Source organism: Marmota marmota, unplaced genomic scaffold (assembly GCF_001458135.2).
Source record: "Marmota marmota marmota unplaced genomic scaffold, marMar, whole genome shotgun sequence".
NCBI lineage: Eukaryota > Metazoa > Chordata > Mammalia > Rodentia > Sciuridae > Marmota > Marmota marmota.
The window spans coordinates 1,722,017-1,742,672 of NW_026000327.1; the positions used below are offsets into that span (position 1 = coordinate 1,722,017).

Sequence of the window (20,656 nt, forward strand, 5' to 3'; positions counted from 1 at the left end):
TCATGAGAAGTCAGTACCCATGAGAACTCAGTATTCACAAGAAGACAGTACCTGTGAGAAGTCAGTACTCAGAGAAGTCAGTACTCACTAGAAGACAGTACCCACGAGAAGTCAGCACCCATGAGAATTCAGTATTCATGAGAAGTCAGTACCCATGAGAACTCAGTATTCACAAGAAGACAGTACCCATGAGAAGTCAGCACTAATGAGAACTCAGTATTCATGAGAAGTCAGCACCCATGAGAACTCAGTACCCATGAGAAGTCAGCACCCATGAGAACTCAGTACCCATGAGAAGTCCGTACCCTCTTTCTTCCCAGACCCATCTGAATGGGCCCATCACTGTTGTTTCAGTAGCTCTTGGCTGTTCAACAGATTCCACGGGGATGCTGCACAAAGCCCTTTCAGTTACTATGACAGCTACTCCAGAGACTTGCTCGCTGCTTCACAAGGGCCTTCTGAAACTTCCATTCCCTTACGGGGTTGCGTGACTCAGGGTGGGAACCTCACGCGCGCGCTGGCCAGGCAGTGGGAAATCTACTTGGAAGCAGATGGGCTTCTTAAAAAGACTGACTTTAAATAGAACCAGGAACATGCCAACATGTCATTTCAGTTGGCCATAGGAATAGCACCACTCTAACACTTTCCCTCCGCCCCATCTGGCCTCGAGCCTCATCTTTTTTGGGGGGAGCTCTTTGGGTTCTGCCTGGGAAAGTTTCAAGGGCATGTTTTCCCATTCTGTAAATTGAGGCCCACGGACCACGGGGTGGCAAGCAAGAGGAGGATTTAGTTCTGCTCCTCAGAGATGGTTTTTTAAAAAAATCACTCTTAGAGAAATGTTCCTCTAGGAAGAAGTCGGGATGCTGGAATTGACTGAGGGGGCGAAGTCCATTATTCATGCCTCTGGCTCTCAAGCTGAACCTCAAACCAATGAGGCATCCCATTAAGGTGAATGTTCCTTCCTTGTCGTGATGTGCTAGCTCACTCTAGCCCTGAAAGCATCACCCCAATGGACTATGGACCAAAACCTCCAAAACTGTAAGCCCAACGAAACCTGTCCTTCTTACAAGTTGGTTACCCTAGGTAATTTGTCACAGTATCAGAAAACTGACCGACTCACTCACTATGTACATCTTTGGAGGGATTTACCCTGAGAAAGCCCTGCGTGGGGATTCATGTTACACGCTCAAGGGAAAGTGGTCTGTCCTCTCTGGACCTCAGTATGACAGCCTTCCTCTCAACCCTCAAGGGCTCTGTGGAAGCTGCTAAAATATGCAGTCAGGGGTTCTAGAAATACGTTTTCTTTCGAAACTTGCACAAATGTGGTTATAACATCAACATCAGGTTTCGGCAGAGAAAAATACCCCCGACAATTTTTCAAACTTAGCACATTACTTCATTAAAAAAAAATTTCCCATCTTGTCTTTTACCATATGGAGGAATAATTTTAAGAGATGGTTCAATTATAGCACACCATGGAGTACAAACTAGTCTTTTTTTTTTTTTTTTTTTTGTAAAGAATCGTGTTATTTTTATTTTGGCCTCTTTCAGAAGTGGAAATTCTATTCAAATAAATTTATGAGACCCACCAAATCCAATGATAGTCTTTTTTTTTTTTTTTGGTAGTGGGGATTGAACCCAGGGGGACCTTACCTCTGAGCTACATCTCTAGCACTTTGCCTACTGGGAGAACAAGAGGCCCCAAACGCTTTCTCCAGCTGTGAGCTATGAGAGACACTTCCCGTGGCTGCAGTGAGGACTTGAAGCTGGTACTGGGCATGTGTTGTCGGGTTACGTCCGTGGGCAGCCCGGTGCACCCAGGAGCTACAGGTTGGAGTCTGTGGTTTAAGCCTGCTTCATCGAGACAGTGATGGATCCCCAGTGACCTGGTTTGATCAAGCTCCTGAGTCGGGTCTGGTGTGATGAGAGCTATATTGTTGGAATTTACTTTTTGTTTCTGTAAATCCAGTCAATGATGTTCATTTTCCAATTCCACAGCCACTAACTTCACGTGCCTACTGAACACCTGAGATGTGGTTGGCTCAATCGAGATGTGCTCTAAGTGTAAAACACACACTGGATTGCAGACTTAGTCTGCATTATTATATTAATTACATTATATTGATTACACGTTGACATCATGATATTTTAGATGCACTGGGTATCTCAGTCTATTTGAGCTCTGCTATGGTTTGAACATAACCTCCAAAAACTCATGGGTTGGAACTTTAATTCCTCAATATGACAGTAGTGACAGGTGGGCCTTAGTGCAGTACTGTGTTTCCACAGGCCCAAATCAAAAAGGCCAAATATCCATGGGCCAAACCCTCTGAAACTATGAGCCAAAACAAAGATGTTTTCCTTTTAAGTTGATTATCTCTGGCATTTTGTCACAGTAACTGAAAGCTGTAACACAGGCAGAATCTCAGGAATAGATTGATGCCTTTCCAAGGGGATGGGTTATTTACCATGGGGGTTTGTTCCCCTTTTATTTATTCTGCTTATACCCACTGGCCCTTCTGGTATTCCACCATGCCAAGAAGCAGCCTGAGGCACTTATAGGAGTCAAGATGATGTAGCCACTCAGCCTTAAGACTTCCTAGCCTCAAGGCCTTAACTCTATTTGTGAGTCAGGAGCCCCAATGACCTGATGACTTTGTAAGGGCTTCCCCTTCTCTACCTTTACATTGGCTATTAAGTTCCAATACCTGGACTCGGGAGGACACACACTAAAACCATAGCATTGTGACGGTAACATGTGCTACGATGATTACTTTCACTGATTTCTCCTAGGAAGTGTATAACACATGAGTGGACTTTATCTGCAATCCTCAGTCTATTGGACAACACTGGTTTAATCCATTTTGAATTTATTTTGAAGGTAACATGGAGGGTTTGGGGGGATTAGCAAGGATGGTGGAATGTGACGGACATCATTATCCAAAGTCCTTGTATGAAGACATGAATCGGTGTCAACCTACTTTATCTACAACCAGAGATATGAAAAACTGTGCTGTGTATGTGTAATAAGGATTGGAATGCATTCTGCTGTCATTTATTTTTTTTAAAAAAAATCAATTAAAAAAAACTTAGGCTATAACAAATTTCTAAAACTCAAGTTGGTTGACACCAAGTTTGACCTTCAGGCTTTGAAAAAGGTGCTTCTAAGTCAGAGGTAATGTGAATGACATGAACACCCTAAGTCCAAGGTCGAGTTAATACGGCACGTGGCCACCTCCAAACTTCTTTATCCCATGCACTTTACTGGTGAGGTTTTAGCCAGGACAGAGACGTTATTACCTTTCAAACGTATACAATTACTTTATGTACTTCTTATTCCCAGAATATTACAGCCAGCAGCTTAGAAGTCAGCTGAAATTCTTTTTTTTTTCAAATTTATTCAAAATTTGCTTTATGAAGTTTTTATGGGTGGATAATATTTATACACAGTCATGGGATAGTTTGCAATAAATTCATGTATGCACATAGCATATTTTTTTTCTGCTTCAATTCTTTTTTAACATTTATTAATTTTTGATCAATTTTTATTATTAAAATCAGAGTCCTCTTCCAAAGGGGACTCTGACCAGTGACTCTCTCAGTGGTTTCTGAGTCTTCAGTCCTGGGCTGGGGCTGCCTGATTGGTCCCTCTGCTCTGTAGCACCAGCTTCTTGGACTGGTTCCTCCACCTCTCCAGGCTGTAGACAGCCACCGTGGAACTATCCAGCTTCTGCTTGTGTAAGCCCATCTAATATATCCCCTCTTTATGATCATATATGACATATATTCCAAGTAGGGCTCACTTGCAGAAGCAAAAGACTAGTTAAGAAAAATGAAGGCATATGACTTCCAAATATCACAAATGTTGGTTTTCCTCTTGCATTCTCCTGGGTAACTCACTTGGGAGGACATAGTGGCCATGTTGGGAGGAGGCTCAAGCAGCCCCGTAAGAGACTCATGTGATGAAGAACGGCAACCTCAGGCCAGCGTCTACGTTAGTGAGTTATCCTGCCAGAGCCCCAGATCCTCCAGCACCACAGAGCCTTCAGAGGCTAAAACCCCAGTGGACAACACGATTTCCACTGCCTCAAAGACTTGGGCCTCAGTGGCCCAGCTAGGTCATCTGCAAACTCCGGCCTCATGGAGACTGTAGAAGACATGTTGACTGCTTTAACTTGCTGTTAGGAGAATATGTTGGATATTAACAGATGACTATATTACTGTCAGTTTTATCAAATAAGAATCATTCTATAACATTTTTTTTTTAATTTAAAACAAACAAAAAATATAAACCTCACCCCTCCGTCCCTTACCCGACACTATTTTTTTCTTGAGAGCTTCCCCACTGATACCTTTGATACCCTGTTGATGTGGTTGCATGTAAGACATTTGAGTGTGCTCTCCTGTATTTTTTTTTTAAGACTCAAGGGTGAACAGAAGCAAAATTTTAAAAAGACCATGTAAGTTCTTGAGAGCCTGATACCTCTTTGTAATTCTTCATAGTACTTGAACCACTGACAAATCATTTCAGGCTACAAAGGTCTCTTAGAGATAAATTAGCCCAATTTCCCTTTCAAATGCTTGGAAGCCCAATCTATTAACAATCTCTTCCAGGATTCACCCAATCTACACTTAAACATGTGTTCTCTCATTAGCCTGACTCATTTGTGGACTTTCCTAAATTTAAGGACAAAGTCACTTATGCTTGGGTCCTTGGGTCATGCTGAAATATGCAGATACATTACAGGGGTCCTTGAGCCACAGAGATGGTTTATTCATGCTGTGAAATTTTATAGAGAAGGAATGGGAAATTATTAGGGCTTTACTACTCAGTGAAGTTATTAGGTATTTCAAGACCCAATGTATCAGAAGATAATTGCTTGCATTCCATTAACACTGATGCCTGCAACTTGTACACCTGAGCCTTCCACCTTCTTTATAGAGACATACATGATAAGGAGAACCCAGGTGGTGCTGCCCAGTTCTCAGCCCTCTTCTTCTCTCCTGCTGTTGAGGTCTCTCTGCAGGTCCAGGTGGGCTGGTCCCGGTGGTTACCCTAGACCTCAGGCTGGAGGATTGGGGGAGACCTGCTTCAAGGCTGAGGTCCCCCTCAAGTGGCTTTGTTCCCCTGATCAACCTGTTCTATCAGTCACCATCTTACCTTCTTACCGATGGCCACATTTTTCACATTTTGGAGTCCACAGTCAGTGTCTTATTGATCTTTATAACTCAAAAATCTCAAAATATAAACTCAAAATCTCGCAGAGTGCATAGTACATTAGCATCTATTAAATGTGTATTGAAGTACACTGAATTAATATTTAAGAGTCACTATGAATATCTTTGATAGTTATCTGATACTATTAAGAAATTTATTCCCCCAATTATCAATAAGAAAGAGCGTCCTCTAATTTTTAAATACCAATCTATGCATAATCTATGCATAAATTTCAATCTATTAAAGAATCATTTACCTGGAGATTTCTTTGCATTTTAAGAAAATAAAAGACTTAGTCAGCCTCCAACCCAAGATATCCTGTGGATGCCTTCAATTGCAGAAAATACTGAATTCCAAATATGCCATTTTTGGAGTTTTTACCCTAGACATGACATCTTTAAGCATATGCTATGCACTGTGGGCATAACTTGTACTTTGAGGTGAGACAGAAAAGCCAGGCCAAATTTCTTTTCCTTCTCTGTGATTTCAGGGGTAGATTTGTTCTTACCAAAGGTCTTAGGAACCTCAGCATATTTTTAAAATTTTTTCTCTATAAGGTTGAGACCTTTTATCTCTTTACTTAAAGGATAAAGTAACAGCTTCCGCTTGGTATATTGAAATGGCCATCATCAGTACTCTTATGTTTCGGGTAAGTCAAATAAAGGTTGCTTGAAGATACGTACTGGGATATCACAACCACCAATTTGATAACTGAGAGGGCTATTAAATAACTAACAGGCAGGTAGCATATACTACATGGATACACTTGATAAAGGAATGAGTCACCTCCAATGATGTACAGAGGGGAACAGCACACAAAATTTTATCATGCTATTCAAGATGCATACATTTTATGTTATGAATTACTTTTTCCTGGAATTGTCCATTTAATATTTTTGGACTTCCATTGATGGTGGCTAATTGAAACTGTGGAAAGCCAAAGTGCAGGTAAGGGTGGACTAATGCAATGACCTGAGAAGCTTGTTTGATTTTTTCTCCTCTTTGAAAGCCTTTCGGGTAGTTTATTTGCATAAATGTTTGAGTGCACTTTAATGCTTATGCAAATGATTATCAGACTTATTAATCTTGGATTTATCATAAATGTGAAATACTTACAAAGAGAAAATTTAACTAGAACTGGTTATCCAAAACCCCAACCAAAATTAAAACGAAAGGCTTTTAAAAAGTGAGTTTTATCGATAGAATACTCTCACTCAACTCCCGCACTGTAAGACCCATAAAAATGGGCCATAACAGATATCAAGTGTTTGGAGGGGTGGGGGAATAGTTACCAGCCTACACCATGAGAGTGAACTCTGCAGGAAGGTGGTTATGAATTGGAATTCAATCCATCAGAACTTAAGTGTACGTAGTCATTAGTTAAACTACATGTTTATCAACTTGGGTTCATTCAGAGACTTGGAGTAGCCAGCTATGAAAATTGGGTGAAGACAAATGTTATGTGTCAAGAAATAGAACTAGACTGAGCCACCCAAACCAGCACACACCGAGCTGACAACTCATGTAGCTGATGGTGTCCACGTCTGCAGGGGTCAGGTCCGCATGCACCTGTGAGCTCCGGAATGACCGGTGTAGCTAATTTCAGGGCCATTTCACAGATGAGGAGGACGTGGAATGTAAGTGATGTTGAATAGCAGACCCAGAGACAAACAGCCTGTTAAGGGATGCGGGTGGGTCTTGAAGCCTGATTCTGTTCGACTAAATGGGGTGTGAGCTCCTGACGGTCCGTAAAGTTAAGAAAGAGTTCTAGGGGGCTGGGGGTGCAGTTCAGGGGTACAGTGCTTGCTCAGCATGCAGGAGGCCCTGGGTCCAATCCTAGTGCCCCCCCCCAAAAAAAAACATGAAAAAATGGGGGAAAAGTAGTAGCTCCTGCTTGTAAGCATAGTTTTATTATGTTCACAGCTTGATGAATGGCCGTTAGTCATTCTCTTCAAGACCAGTGACGGATTCTAACAGAATAAAGTCGGACAGAAGAACAAATTATACTGCTAAGTACGGCAATATTTTATATCAACATGCCATCTCCTCCCTCTTGGTAAGTGGGCTTGCTAATTACGTATTGTAACACTCTACCCTCCTAACACACGGGCTTATAATCAGTGCTTAGCTGAGACTCAAAGGAAACAGGATTTACATTAGTTTTATGTCAGTTCTGTATGAATCATATAGACCCCAGCTGCGATCAAAATGAGATACAAATTATCATATTAAATTTAGGGATGAGATGGCCAGTATTTAAATAAGTAAGTAAGTAAATAAATAAATAAATAATAAAAATATAAATATATATGAAAAAGGTATTTTTAAACCCATTCTGTGTCTTTTATTCTTCCATATAAATTTTAGGACTGCTTTTTTTTTTTTTCCTAGTTCTGTGAAGAATATTATTGGTATTTTGATGGGGATGGCATTGAATCTGTAGGTCATTTACGTAGGATGGCCATCTTGATAATATTGATTCTGCCTATCCAAGAACATGGGAGGTCTTTCCATCTTCTAAATTCTTCAGTTTCTTTATTTACTGTTATCATTTTCATTGTAGAGGTGTCTTCCCTTCCTTGGTTAGATTATTCTCATGCATTTTTGTTTTTTTGTACCAGAGATGGAAACCAGACACACTTCACCACAGAGCCACATCCCTAGTCCATTTGTATTTTGAGACGGGATCTCCCTAAGTTGCTGAGGCGGGCTTTGAACTTGCGATCCTCCTGCCTTAGCCACTGGAGCCTCTGGGGTCACAGGCGTGCATCACTCAGGCCAGTGGGTGCTAGGTTGTGTTTCAAATTTTGAAGAAGCAAGTACACATCATTGCCCTCTTTGGTTTTCAACAGAAAACAATTGCACCTGTCAGCTCAGAGTACACGGAACACTTCATGAGCCAGTTTGATCTCCACCAGTCACCTGCACACATCTCCCGATCTTAAGGAGGTTTGACTCTTCAGGGAGCTCAAAGGCACAGAGGAACTTCCCTGAGGGCATCTCCCCACCGTCTTTCAGCCAAGTACCTCATTTACTTATGCGGCTCTTTTATTGGCTACTCCCAACCACCTCCCAAGCTGGTTAAAAGCGGGTAGGTTCTGATTTCTCACTGCTCAGTGTGTTTTTCTCTGCCTATCATCTCCCTTTATGTACCTCACATATTTAGCCCTCTGCTAGAGATGTAAAACGGTGACACAAATGTTCAGAATGTAACAATTCATGTAACACAAATGTTAAAATTGATGTTGTAAAAGGTATATTTGCTAAACCTGAGGCCAACGTCATTCCAAATGGACAAAAATTGAAAGCATACCCTCTAAAAACTGGAACAGGACAGGGATGTCCTTTTTCATCACTCTGGAAAGCAGGATGGAGATTCCTCAGGGAACTTGGAATGGAACCACCATGTGACCAAGCTATCCCACCCCTCAACAAATACCCAGAGGACTCGAAATGAGCACACTACAGGGACACAGCCACATCAATGTTTATAGCAGCTCAATTCACAAGAGCTAAACTGTGGAACCAATCCAGGTGCCTTTCAACAGATGGATAAAGAAAATGTGGTACATATACACAATGGAATATTACTCAGTCATAAAGAAGAACAAAATTATGGCTTTTGCTGGTAAATGGATGGAACTGGAGAATATCAAACTAAATGAAATAGCCAAAGGCCAAATGTTTGCTCTGATGTGTGGATGTTAATTCACAATAAGGGGGAGCTAGGGAATAACAGAAGTACTTTGGGTTAGAAAAAGGGGAAGGAAGGGAAGGGAGAGGGAATGGGAATAGGAAAGATAGTAGAATGAATTGGACTTTACTATGTGCAGATATGATTACACAAGCAAAGTAATTCTACATCACGTACAACCAGAAGTATGAGACGTTATACTCCATCTATGTCAGAATACCTTCCATTGTCATGTACACCTAATTAGGACAAATAATAAAAAAAAATGTATTGAACATTCGATCTTGCCTGGGTACTACGTCAAGAGCTCAGAGCCAGGTGGGATTCCAAGATAAAATAGAAGACATCAAATTAAATTTCAGGAAAAACAACTACTTTAAAAATACAAGGACAATTCAAATATTGTCTGGGATATACTTATGCTAAGACATACAAGCATTTGCTATAATTTGGGTCCTGAATATCCCCTAAGGTCTATGTATCAAAGGCTTGGTTCTCAGGATAGTTTTATTAGCAGGTAGAACTTGTGGGGCTTAGTGAGAGGACTTCAGTCACTGGGAGTGTGTCCTATTGGGTATTGTGGGACCTGGGTCCCCTCCTTTCTCTCCTCAGCTTCTTTGAAATGCGGTGAGTGGTTTAGTTCCACCATATGTTTCTGCCCTGAGGTGCCACCTCATCGCAGGCCCAAAGCAAAGAGAGGCAGCCAATCATGGACTGAGAACTTCAAAACTGTGAGCGAAAATAAATCTTTGCTTTTTATGTTTATCTCGGGTATTGTGTTACAGTGCTGGAAAGCTGACTGGGATGTCACTGTAGACCTGAAATCTGAACTGGGATAAGTCCCTTCTTTTTGTTTGCCGTTTTGGAAGAAGTAGACCCAGTGCCTGCTGGAATCCCAGTGTTGTAGTTAGCTTTATGCCGCTGTGACCTAAAGACTCGACAGGAACAATTAAATGAGAAAAGTTTATTTGGACTCATGGTTTCTGGGGTTCAGTCCACGGCTGGCCGACTCCATGGCTCTGGCCCAAGAGCATCTTGTGAGAAGAGCACCCAGCACAGCACTGAACCACCATGTGCAACCACTCCTGAGGTCCAGGTGGACCTGGGCTCACTTGTGAGCAGGACTCATTGAGGGTGTCCGCTGTAGGGTGGCCCGTGTGGGTGTCTTTGCACATCAGTATATAATCCATAGATAGGCTATAGATACACAGCTATTGATCTCATCATTTCCGTTTCCCTGAAGAACCCTCATACAACAGGAGGTCTGCCTCGGACAAGTACCGCCTTGGTGTGTGTGTGTGTGTCTAGAACACCCACAAAAATACAAAGAGACTCACGGGGAAGGTGTTTTAAACTTCAGACCAGCTGTTCTTGTAGAGGAGTTCACCCATTCAGCTATTTCAGCCTCAGGACGCTTATTCTGCCAAATATTTGTTGATTTTTGGACTCACAGACAACAGGGACCTCAGACGTTCAATAACCAATAGCACAGGGTACCCCGAGATCAGATGGGAGCGGCTTGCACGGGAACAGCTTGCGTTATACACAACATGTACACCCGTCCTGGGGTGTCCAGGGAGGACTATCCTGGGACTGCACATGTCCAGGACTGTGCACCTCATCTCAGATCTCACAATGGGCGATTAAGTGCAAATGAGTAACTAACTCAAGACTTGAACACATAAGTGTGGCGTGTCGCTGCTTCCCGCTCCCAAATTTGGCTGGGCTGGATTGAAATGTGTTAACGTGTTCAATATATTCATGTCTAAAAATAGGAGTGAGAGAAATGGACGCATCATCCACAAGACACTTTACTTGGGGACCAATGCAGACTTGCACGCTTCGTACCCCGATCGTTTCTAAACAGCTGGCTCGGATTAGACACCATCAAAGGCATTTATTAATAACAAACTCATTGTCAAACTTGATGGATTAGCTGGGCTTTGTTTGTGTTTTCATTTATCCAATCATTTCTGCGGTTGGGGGAGAACGGACAGATGCCTAAATACTGCTGCGGGTTCAGCGATGATAGTCCTACATTAAATCAAGGCTTTTCCATATGTCCAGGGCATAAAGCTACCATAGGCTATGCAGATGGATCTCTTCTGTTCTAGATACACAGGAAAAGCTTTGACTTCCGAAATCCCCTTCTGCTTGTCAGAAAGGAGCTTGAGGCAGGGGCTGGTGCAAGGGCGTTTGCATAACTCCACCCTGACTCCACCTCCAGCCCAACCTCGGGCTCCTGCCCAGTATAGATCTGAACACTCCACAGCAAAGGGTGCTCTGCGCTCTGCAGACAGCCTGCAAGGTCCATTTTCTTTCAAGTGTGTGATCCTTACTTTCCCAAATAAGTCTCTGCTTGTGCCTAGTTCCCCTCTTGGGGAATGCCTTGGACCCTCCTCCAGTGACAACAGTGTGACCAAGTCTAAGTAAGTTTACCAATAATTGGGAACAACTCCAGTGTTTCTTAGCAGGAATGGCTGAACCAACTACAGGAAGCCACACTATTAATAATGTGCATCTGCACAAATGTCTGGTCTTTATATAGGGATACGGAAAGAGGGTAGCGCCTGTTTCTGTTTGCAAGAAACTAGTGAAATTAGTTATGTGTAGTGGAGGACCCTGAGGCTGATGGAGCACAGAGGAGACAGGAGGTGGAGCGAAGTACTCATAAAGTTTTCTTATTTTTAATTCATTGTGTTTTCTTTTCTGTCTGGGCTTGTATTGTGATTTAAGTAATTGTCCCCTGAAAGCTGACTTGTTGAAGACTTGGTTGCCAGGCTGTGGTACCACTTGAAATGTTTGGGGCTTGGTGGAAGGAGGCTAGGTCATTGGGGGCGGGGCCTGGTGGAAGGGGACAAGGTCAATGGGGGCATGTCCTTGAAGATAATATTAGAACCTTGGCCCCTTTCTCTCTGTTTCCTGGCCACTATGAAGTGACAGCTTTGCTCCACCACCCACATCCCACCATGATGTTCTGCCTCTCCACAGCTCCAAAGTCATGGGACGAGCAACCATGGTCACAGACAAACAGGGAAATATCTCAAACGTATCTGTTGCTTTCCTCCCTTTCCTGTCTCACATTTCTGTGTAGCCGTCACTTCACCTATCACCACACAAAGCTCACCAGAAAAAAGCAAATAAATAAAAACACAACCCCCCCCCAAACTGCCTTTTCATTACTTTAAGCTCAATATATTAATGTATTTTTATTTTTCAATAGCTTCCTAGAAAATATTTGCAAAATCCTTATATTTTTTCTTCATCTTTTCTACTAATTGGTGCTCTTAGTATTGCAATGTGTCAGAAATATATATGTATGTGTGTGTGTGTGTGTGTGTGTGTGTGTGTGTGTTTGTGTGTATACACAAACATACATCACCTGATAGTGTATTTTTTACTTTTATTTCAAAAATGCAAGTAAAGTCTTTTTTTAATGTAAGCATGCTTTATTAGTGCATTTATTTAAATACAGATGATAGGGAGCAAACATCGCTTTGTCATTCCAAACTGAAATTACTGTTTGCCACTTAGTATAAACAATATGCATATTTATTTAGTCTGATAAGAGAAATCACTAGGGTGAAATCAAGAGATAATATGAATCAAATTCCAGCATATTCAATTTGCATGCTTGAAAAATAAAAACCTGCTCAGAATACTGACTAGAATAGGAAACCATTCATAAAACTAATGGGCGCATTTTAATGGAAATAGGAAGTGATAAATTTCTTTAATGCATTTAGATATTCTAATTATCAGGCCAGGTCTTTCTTTCCTTTTTTTTTAAATAGTAATCTTTAATTGAAATTTATTTTTGAGAATTATTTAATTCTACTTTCATTTTTAAACTTATTTTAATTAGGTATATATGACAGCAGAACGCATTTTGATGCATTGTACACAATTGTAGCACAACTTTGTATTTTTATGGTAGTATATGATGTAGTGCCACACCATACGTGCAGTCATACATGTACCTAGGGTAATGATGTCCATCTCATTCCACCATCTTTCCTACCCCTATGTCCCCTCCCTACCCCTCCCTCTCCTGTGCCCCATCAAAATTCTTTCATTTTTCCCAGGACTCCCCCACCCCACATTATGAATCAGCATCCACTTATCAGAGAGAACATTCAGACTTTGTTTTTTGGGGATTGGCTTACTTCACTTAGCATGATATTCTCCAACTCCATCCATTTACCAAAATGCAAGTAATATCTTAATTTTACTAGAGTACATCCTTCCTCATGTTTTTCAATATAAATAGTTTCCCCATTAATTTAATAAGTGATAAACAATTCAGGAACAAATAATTAATTTTAAAAATATTGGTAGAGGTTATTCTTTTACTCTTGGCTTCACATAGTTTTAAAGACTATTTTATTTCACTGTGTAACCATGTCTGCAATTTACTTCTTTTTCTTTAAGAGACAGGGTCTTGCTATATAGGTCAGGCTGGCCTCCGACTACTGACTGGAGCAAGCTTCCTGCCTCAGCCTCCCCAGTAGCTGAGAGGATACAAGTCACCCCGGCACCTGGCTTATGAGTTTTTGAAATTTAATTTTGCATTTACCTTTGTAACATAATGAATGAATCTTTGGATGACAACAATTGTGTGTCTTTATGGTATACAATGTGATATTCTGATACATACATGTATTGTAGAAAGATTTGATCTGATTATTGACCTGTCCAAAACCCTCATGGTCATGACTTGAGACAGATCTGTGGGTCAAACTGGCAGACCTGTTAACGTGATGAAAACGTGTTTTGTACTGTGAATTCCACGGAACACGCAGAGGTGTCCAGCTGTTAAGTGGGACTGGCAACCCCAGCAAGTCATTTCACTGTAGCTATGGACACTCTTGGTACATAGTAACGGCCTCTTTTACTTATTATTATTATTATTATTATTATTATTATTAGGTACTGGGGATTCTTATTATCACCATTAGTTACCAAGGATGGAACCCAGGGGTGCTCTACCACTGAGCTATAGCCTTAGCCCATCTTACTTTTTATTTTGAGACAAAGCCTCACTAAATCACTGAGGCTGGCCTTGAATCTGCAGTCCTCCTGCCTTGGCCTCCCAAGTGTCTGGGAATCCAGGTGTGTGTGCCACCACATCTGGCTTGACCTTCTACTTTTTAAATAGTCCTCTTTAGGAAATGTCTTCAACATCACTTAGAAGACAATCAATTTTATGTTTAGTAGAGTGAGAAAAATTCCCTCTTACTTTATTTTAAGCCTTTCTTTAAAAAGTTGTTCACCCCTGTGCCAAGATGAGCATAATTCATTTTTTCAAGGGAAGATTCTGACTTTCATCCCTGAGACAATTTGAAATGGATCATGCCAGAAACTCAGGGTGCAAGTTCACCGTCCCTGACAGAGCCTCAGATCATTTCTTTGCTCATCAACTGCTCCTGCCTTATTACAGCCAGAAGTGTTCCACCATTCCATGGGTCTGCTTCCCTTCCTTGTTGGGTTTAAAACTCCCTAAGCATAAAATTAATTTAGCATAATGTCATGCTTCATTGAATGCATTATATTTGTTTTCTTCTGAGGAAGGTAAAGAAAACAGAGGGAGAGAAGGAACTTTAATGATTGTACTTTGATAGAGAATCACAATTGAATGCTCACATATTTTTCTAAAGGGGTCTTCAATGCTTAGAGCAGATTCTTAAAATGTAGTTCATCTGAACAATAAAGGAATATTAACAATTCGGAATGCTCTTTTATTTGCTTTCAAAAACTTTGTATGTTCCTTGACGCTGAATGTTTAAAAATGCTTATTAAAAGAGAGGTGACATGTTTAAAAAAAAAACCTAGTCATCTAGCTCCACTACAAACGACTACTTGCTATTAATTAATAGTGTGCTAATAATAACTAATCATGATTAACTGCTATGATTAATGTCACTGCGATAATGAATGGCATAGCCAGGGCACGTTGCTGGATGTGTCTACACTTACCTTATGATTTACAAGTGCTATGAGCAGGACTTCCCATCATCATTACTTAAAAGTAAGTAGGACTTTCGAGCAATGATTTCTGAAGTCGCTGATGGGTCTAAGTCTTAAAAGTCAAATAAACTCCATTTCTGAAAAACACAAGAGTCTGTGTTAATTACAAAATGTGGACTATGGTCAGTGGGAGGGAGATTTCAGATGTTGGGGCTGTCCTTGAAGATAGGATCTGTAGTTACCTGGATATTTGCCTATTCAGGGTCAGTCCTCACTGGGGCCAGTTTGGATCACCAGGGGAAGGATGTCTATGTGTAAACGCAGTAGAATTGACCCTCTAGTGACAGATGGTGGTGACTTGTCCTTAAACCAGGAAGGGAAGACAAGGAAGAGATCGAACCCTGGAGACTCGGAGCTGGGGCCAGGAGTCTCGGGATGCAGACAGTGGCCTTTCAAACAGGCTGAGCGACGTCTTGCACCTACATACAGACCTTTGTCTGCATTCTGAGTTTACCCCTAGTCAGGGTCCAGCCTACCTGGATATTTGTTTTGCTTTGACTTCTGTATTTCCTTATGAGACTAATACACTACATTATGAGTCCGTGAGATTATTTCAGGACTCGTTTTACAATATTTTAATCATCATGATTTGCAAAAAGAAAAATGAACCATGTGAGCAACACAGCACATTTAGTCCCATGAGACCCCTGGCTTAAATGGGCTCGTAATTCCAAGTAGAAGCATTACCAATAAGCAAGAAGAGTGGAGGCAGCTGCTAGACCTTCCCACTTCTGACACCAGCGTGCCCGCATTATTGGTCTTGGTGCAAACTTGAGCCCCCTCTTTCTGGACCAGCATACAGACAACACAGGTTTGTGCAGGCATTGTGACCCCCAGATGTCTTCCCTGCTTGGCCCTTACGCCCCGCAACCCTAGGAGCACGCATCTCAGGCTGGCAGCTCAGTCAGCAGTCAGCCACGCCAGCTCCTGACCTCTCAAATTCATTCTACCCCAGACCTAACTCATCCCATCATCTCCACCCCCTTCACCAAAGATGCTGTCCCTCTTGTGATCCTTTCTTTGGCCCACGCTAAGAAAGGAGGAGAGATTCAATCTTCTGATAACTGGTTCTTAATGGATTTGCAAGTCAGTAAACTCCAAATACAATTGGTTACTAAGTACTGTTAATTTGACCCTCCAAATGTACACATAGACTTTTTCTTTCCAATTTCTTCATTCAGTGTGTCATTTCCCCACTTACTTCCTAGGCACTCAGGACTCTCAGTGTCTTCTCTGCTCCCCCAAGCAGACACCGGCCTCCCCCCCTCTTTCACTAATCCATTCTCCACATTGCTATCAGGATAACCACTCCAGCAGGCAAACACGGCCAGGGCAGACCTACCCTCTGTGCAGTTCTGCTTTCCCGGTTTTACGGTCATCCACGGTCATCTTCCACCTGCGAATATTCCAAAGACAATTTCGGAAATCAACACCTCACAATTTTCACATTGCACACAAATCGGAGCAGCACAATGAAATCCCATCTCGTCCCGCTCTGTCCTGCCAGGAGGTGACCTGTCCTTTGTCCAGGATAGCCATGATGCATGCACTACCTGCCCACTGGTCCCTTAGCAGGTGTCCTAGGTTATGAGCTTGACTGTCCAGGTGTCTCAGTGCTATGCTCACGTTACCCTCATTCTACTGGAAATGGTCCCAAACATAAAGTAGAGAAGCCGATAACTGCATTACTGCACGTTGCTAAAACTGCTCTATTTCAGTATTATCGCTGTTAACCTCTAATTAATAAAATAACTCAAGCGTAGGGATGCAGGTGCAGAGGGAAAACCAGTATCATAGGGCTCAGTGCTACTGGTACTTGCAGAGGTCAAGGCAGGACTGCAATAAATCACCGAGTCCATCTTAAAGCAGGAGAGGGCACCTTCTTTATTCACCAGCCAGCGGTGCAGTCCACCAGCTGGTGGGCCGAGGGACAGGCTACAAGTCTACACCCTTCCTCGCCCTTGCGTGGTCTGAGTACACCTTTTATAGTCCAAAACCATATTAAAACATAAGTGCCTGTGGCCATGATTCAAAACCATAAACAAACGTCAAGAGATCTAAAATCATAAGCAGAAAAGCGAGTGAGCCAAAAGGTCGCTAGTTTTGTACAAGTTTAGCCCAAGTCTCCAGCCTTCAACAGATTCCCGTGGGTTGTGATGGATACACTCCCTAGCATGCTAACACCCATTTCCTTGCCTGAATTTTTATACTTAAAATCTTCATTTATACTTTAACTTTATTTAAGTATAAAAGACTTAAAGATAGCCTTATTTAAACAAGTCTTTTATATTTAAATAAGATTCAAACATAGATTTATATAGACTTATATTTAAATCTTTTATATTTAAATGCAATTTAAATGTAGATTTATATTTAGATCTTTTATGTTTATATATAGGCTTATATTTCCAAACATAGACATATTTACGTCTTTTATATTTAAAATCATCTCTTATAATAAGCTCTCTAAGATTACGTGCGCGCACACCTGCCTTCTCTTTACCTTAAAGATGCCTGCACTAAGTAATCATCATTTTGCATTTTATCTGTTTTCATATGGACGATATTATATGGGCTCTACTGTATGAGAAAAAGAAGTTCCATTTTGTTTTTTTGTTTTACTTTATAATTTTTGAGTGTCAAGCATAATGCCTACAATTTTCTCAGGAGTCCCAAAGGGGATATTGAAGAGGATGTTACCTTGAACTAACAGAAGAACTGCAGAACCAACAAGATAGTTTGTCTTTCTGGTATTACAAGTATCTTTAATCAGTGAAAATGTCTGGGTTGATTAAAGCTAGGGCCTTCCAACCACATTTTTTTTTTCTTTTATTTCAGATAAAAACATAAAGCAAAATAAACAACTTAGTAAATGAGTCACTGTGGTAAAGTTAACCAATCCTGATGTTTGGGTCAGATTTTTGTGTTGCTGTGACCAAAAGATCTGACAAGAAAATCTTAGAGGAAGAAAACTTTATTTTGAATCGTGGTTTTAGGGGTTCAGTCCATGGTCGGCTGACTCCATGGCTCTGGCCCAAGGGGAGCAGAACAAGATGGCGGCAGGGCCTGGAGGAGGAGAGCAGCTCAGGACAGGGCACCAGGGGGCAGAGAGAGCTCTGCTCACCAGGGACAGGACAGAGACCCCAAAGGCACAGCCCAGGGACCTCCTCCTCCAGCCACACCCCACCTGCTGCAGTCACCACCCAGTGAGTCCATCCAAGTGGATTAATCCACTATTAGTCTACACCTCTCGAAACCCAGTCATTTCACCTCTGAATGTTCCTGCATGGTCTCCCACATGAGCATTTAGAGGAGGAGAAGTTGATCTGGGGCTCCTGGTGTCCGAGGTTCAGTCCCTGGTGGCCGACTCCATGGCTCTGGCCCAAGGGGAGCAGAACAAGATGGCGGCAGGGCCTGGAGGAGGAGAGCAGCTCAGGACAGGGCACCAGGGGGCAGAGAGAGCTCTGCTCACCAGGGACAGGACAGAGACCCCAAAGGCACAGCCCAGGGACCTCCTCCTCCAGCCACACCCCACCTTCCTATACTTGCCAACATGTTAGTCTCTATCAGTGGATTACGCACTGATTGGGTTAAGGCTGTCGTAACTCAATCATTTCAGCTCTAAACATTCCTGCATTTTCTCACACGTGAGCCAATGTCGCTCATCTGAACCTTAACACCTGGAGACCCAAGAGTTCAAACAGAGATGGGATTCCAAGACATCATTTATGACGAGATTCGGGGACCTGGGAGGGTTCAAGTGCATCCATTAAGCCTGAGCTTTTGCTTGAAAAGGAAAACACAGGCACGTGGTTTCCACCCATTTTCTCAAATATCTTTAGGTCACAAGTTCTGAGGTGGTGGGGGGGATGCCCTGCTTACCCGGGAACCAAGACTCGTAGAGTCCAAGACTCTACTGAACCGACAAAGTCAGAAGCCACTGAGTCTGCTGCAAGAATGTGCTTCTCACCAAGTTTAGGCTCCGAAAAGACTGCTTTTACTTCAACTGGCTTCCCCCAATGCAGTGGCCGAAACAGAGCCTTGGTAAAGCCAACAAGTGCTTTGACGTCTCTGGTGACAGTGACTTAATAGGCAAGGACCATTAAACTGGATAAAGAATTTGGCGACCATGATTGGAATTTCTGACAAGAAGTTCTTTATATCCCTGGCTGGTACACACTCACTTCTCTTAACTCTCAGTTTATTATCTCACTGTGAGAAGTGCTGAGCTACCAGAGGTGAATCAGTATATTTTTAACGGGAAGTCACCAGCTTCTGCCCAAATTCCACACAACAACAACAACGCCGGACATTAAAATCATTCTGCCTGTTATGGTTTGGATATGTGGCATCCCCTAAAAATTTGTGTGTGAGACAGGGCAAGAATTTTCAGAACTGAAATGATCCCATTAAGAAAGTTATAACCTAATCAGTGGATTAATCCACTTAACTGGACTAACTGGGTGGTGACTGCAGCAGGTGGGGTGTGACTGGAGGAGGGGGTCCCTGGGCTGTGCCTTTGGGGTCTCTGTCCTGTCCCTGGTGAGCAGAGCTCTCTCTGCTCCCTGGTGCCCTGTCCTGAGCTGCTCTCCTCCTCCAGGCCCTGCCGCCATCTTGTTCTGCTCCCCTTGGGCCAGAGCCATGGAGTCGGCCACCAGGGACTGAAGCTCTGAAACCGTGAGCTAAAATAAACTCTTCCTTCTTGAAGATGTCCTTGTCAGGATGTTTGCTCACAGTGAGACAAAACTAACTAAAATACTACCCAAGCACATTAATTTATTGGAAGAGATGATTATTATTTATGGCTGTTCAGTTTCATCTTCATCAACTTTTGGTGGAAATGCATTGACCAATACTTTAAAATGTGCTCACGCCTTGCCACCGTAGAATCTCTGTTTTAGAGGTTGAGCCAATCATACCCCAGACTCTTTAGATCACGGTGCATCATCACCTCTAATCCACATAAATACCCTCGCTTCTTTCTGAGCATTCCCTGTCTCTCCTTCCTGCCCAATGGCTACCACGGTCCTTCCCCCTAAATGATGTGCTAGAAACTTAAGCCCTAAATTCATGTCAAAGGTATTTTGAGAGATGATCTTCAGGAGGTGATTGAGTCCTGAAGCTTCAATCCTCATGAAAGAATTAATTGATTCAAGATTTAATGGATTAATGGATTACCAAAGGAAGCTCTCTCTGGCACACTCAGCACCTGCCGCCCTCTGCCATGTTATGCTGCTGCTAGAAGGCTCTCATCAGTTGAGTGTGCCGTGCTGTTGGACATACAGCCTCCAGAAGCAAGAGTTAAATGAACCTTTATTCTTTAAAAGATTCCTAGTCTGTGGTATTCAATTGCAGCAACAGAACGCAGACGGAGACCCTCAAGTTCCACTGCTCAGAGTCCCAGATGTCCTTGACTTTGTTATGAAGTTGTACAGCTCGGGGTTGAAGAAGTCAAACTGTGTTGACTCAAAGCCTTGAACCAAATCAGTGTCCTTCAGAAAAAATTCACCACCACTGTTTTTTGTTTTTTCCTGGGTAAATTTGGATAATTGCACTACCAAGCCCATATTCATCAAGACAAGATCAAATAAGATAACACACGGACAGTCTCAGATTAATATCTAGCGCTTGAGAACTCGCCCAGTAGAAGGGATCAGATTTATCACTGCTTCTGTCGTTTCTACAGGAGGGAATTAGCGTGCCCCGGAGAACACTAG

At 42.2% G+C, this 20,656-nt stretch overlaps 1 long non-coding RNA gene across 2 annotated transcripts in view; it reads right to left on the reverse strand.

Annotated features, from left to right (window-relative positions):
- The window catches only part of LOC107158742, a 338,106-nt gene that overhangs the window by 118,955 nt on the left and 198,495 nt on the right, over nt 1–20,656 (reverse strand). For both annotated transcript variants that reach the window (XR_007345084.1, XR_007345083.1), the window contains one exon: nt 16,282–16,335. This is a non-coding gene — a long non-coding RNA (uncharacterized LOC107158742). The remainder of the gene's footprint in view (nt 1–16,281; nt 16,336–20,656) is intronic.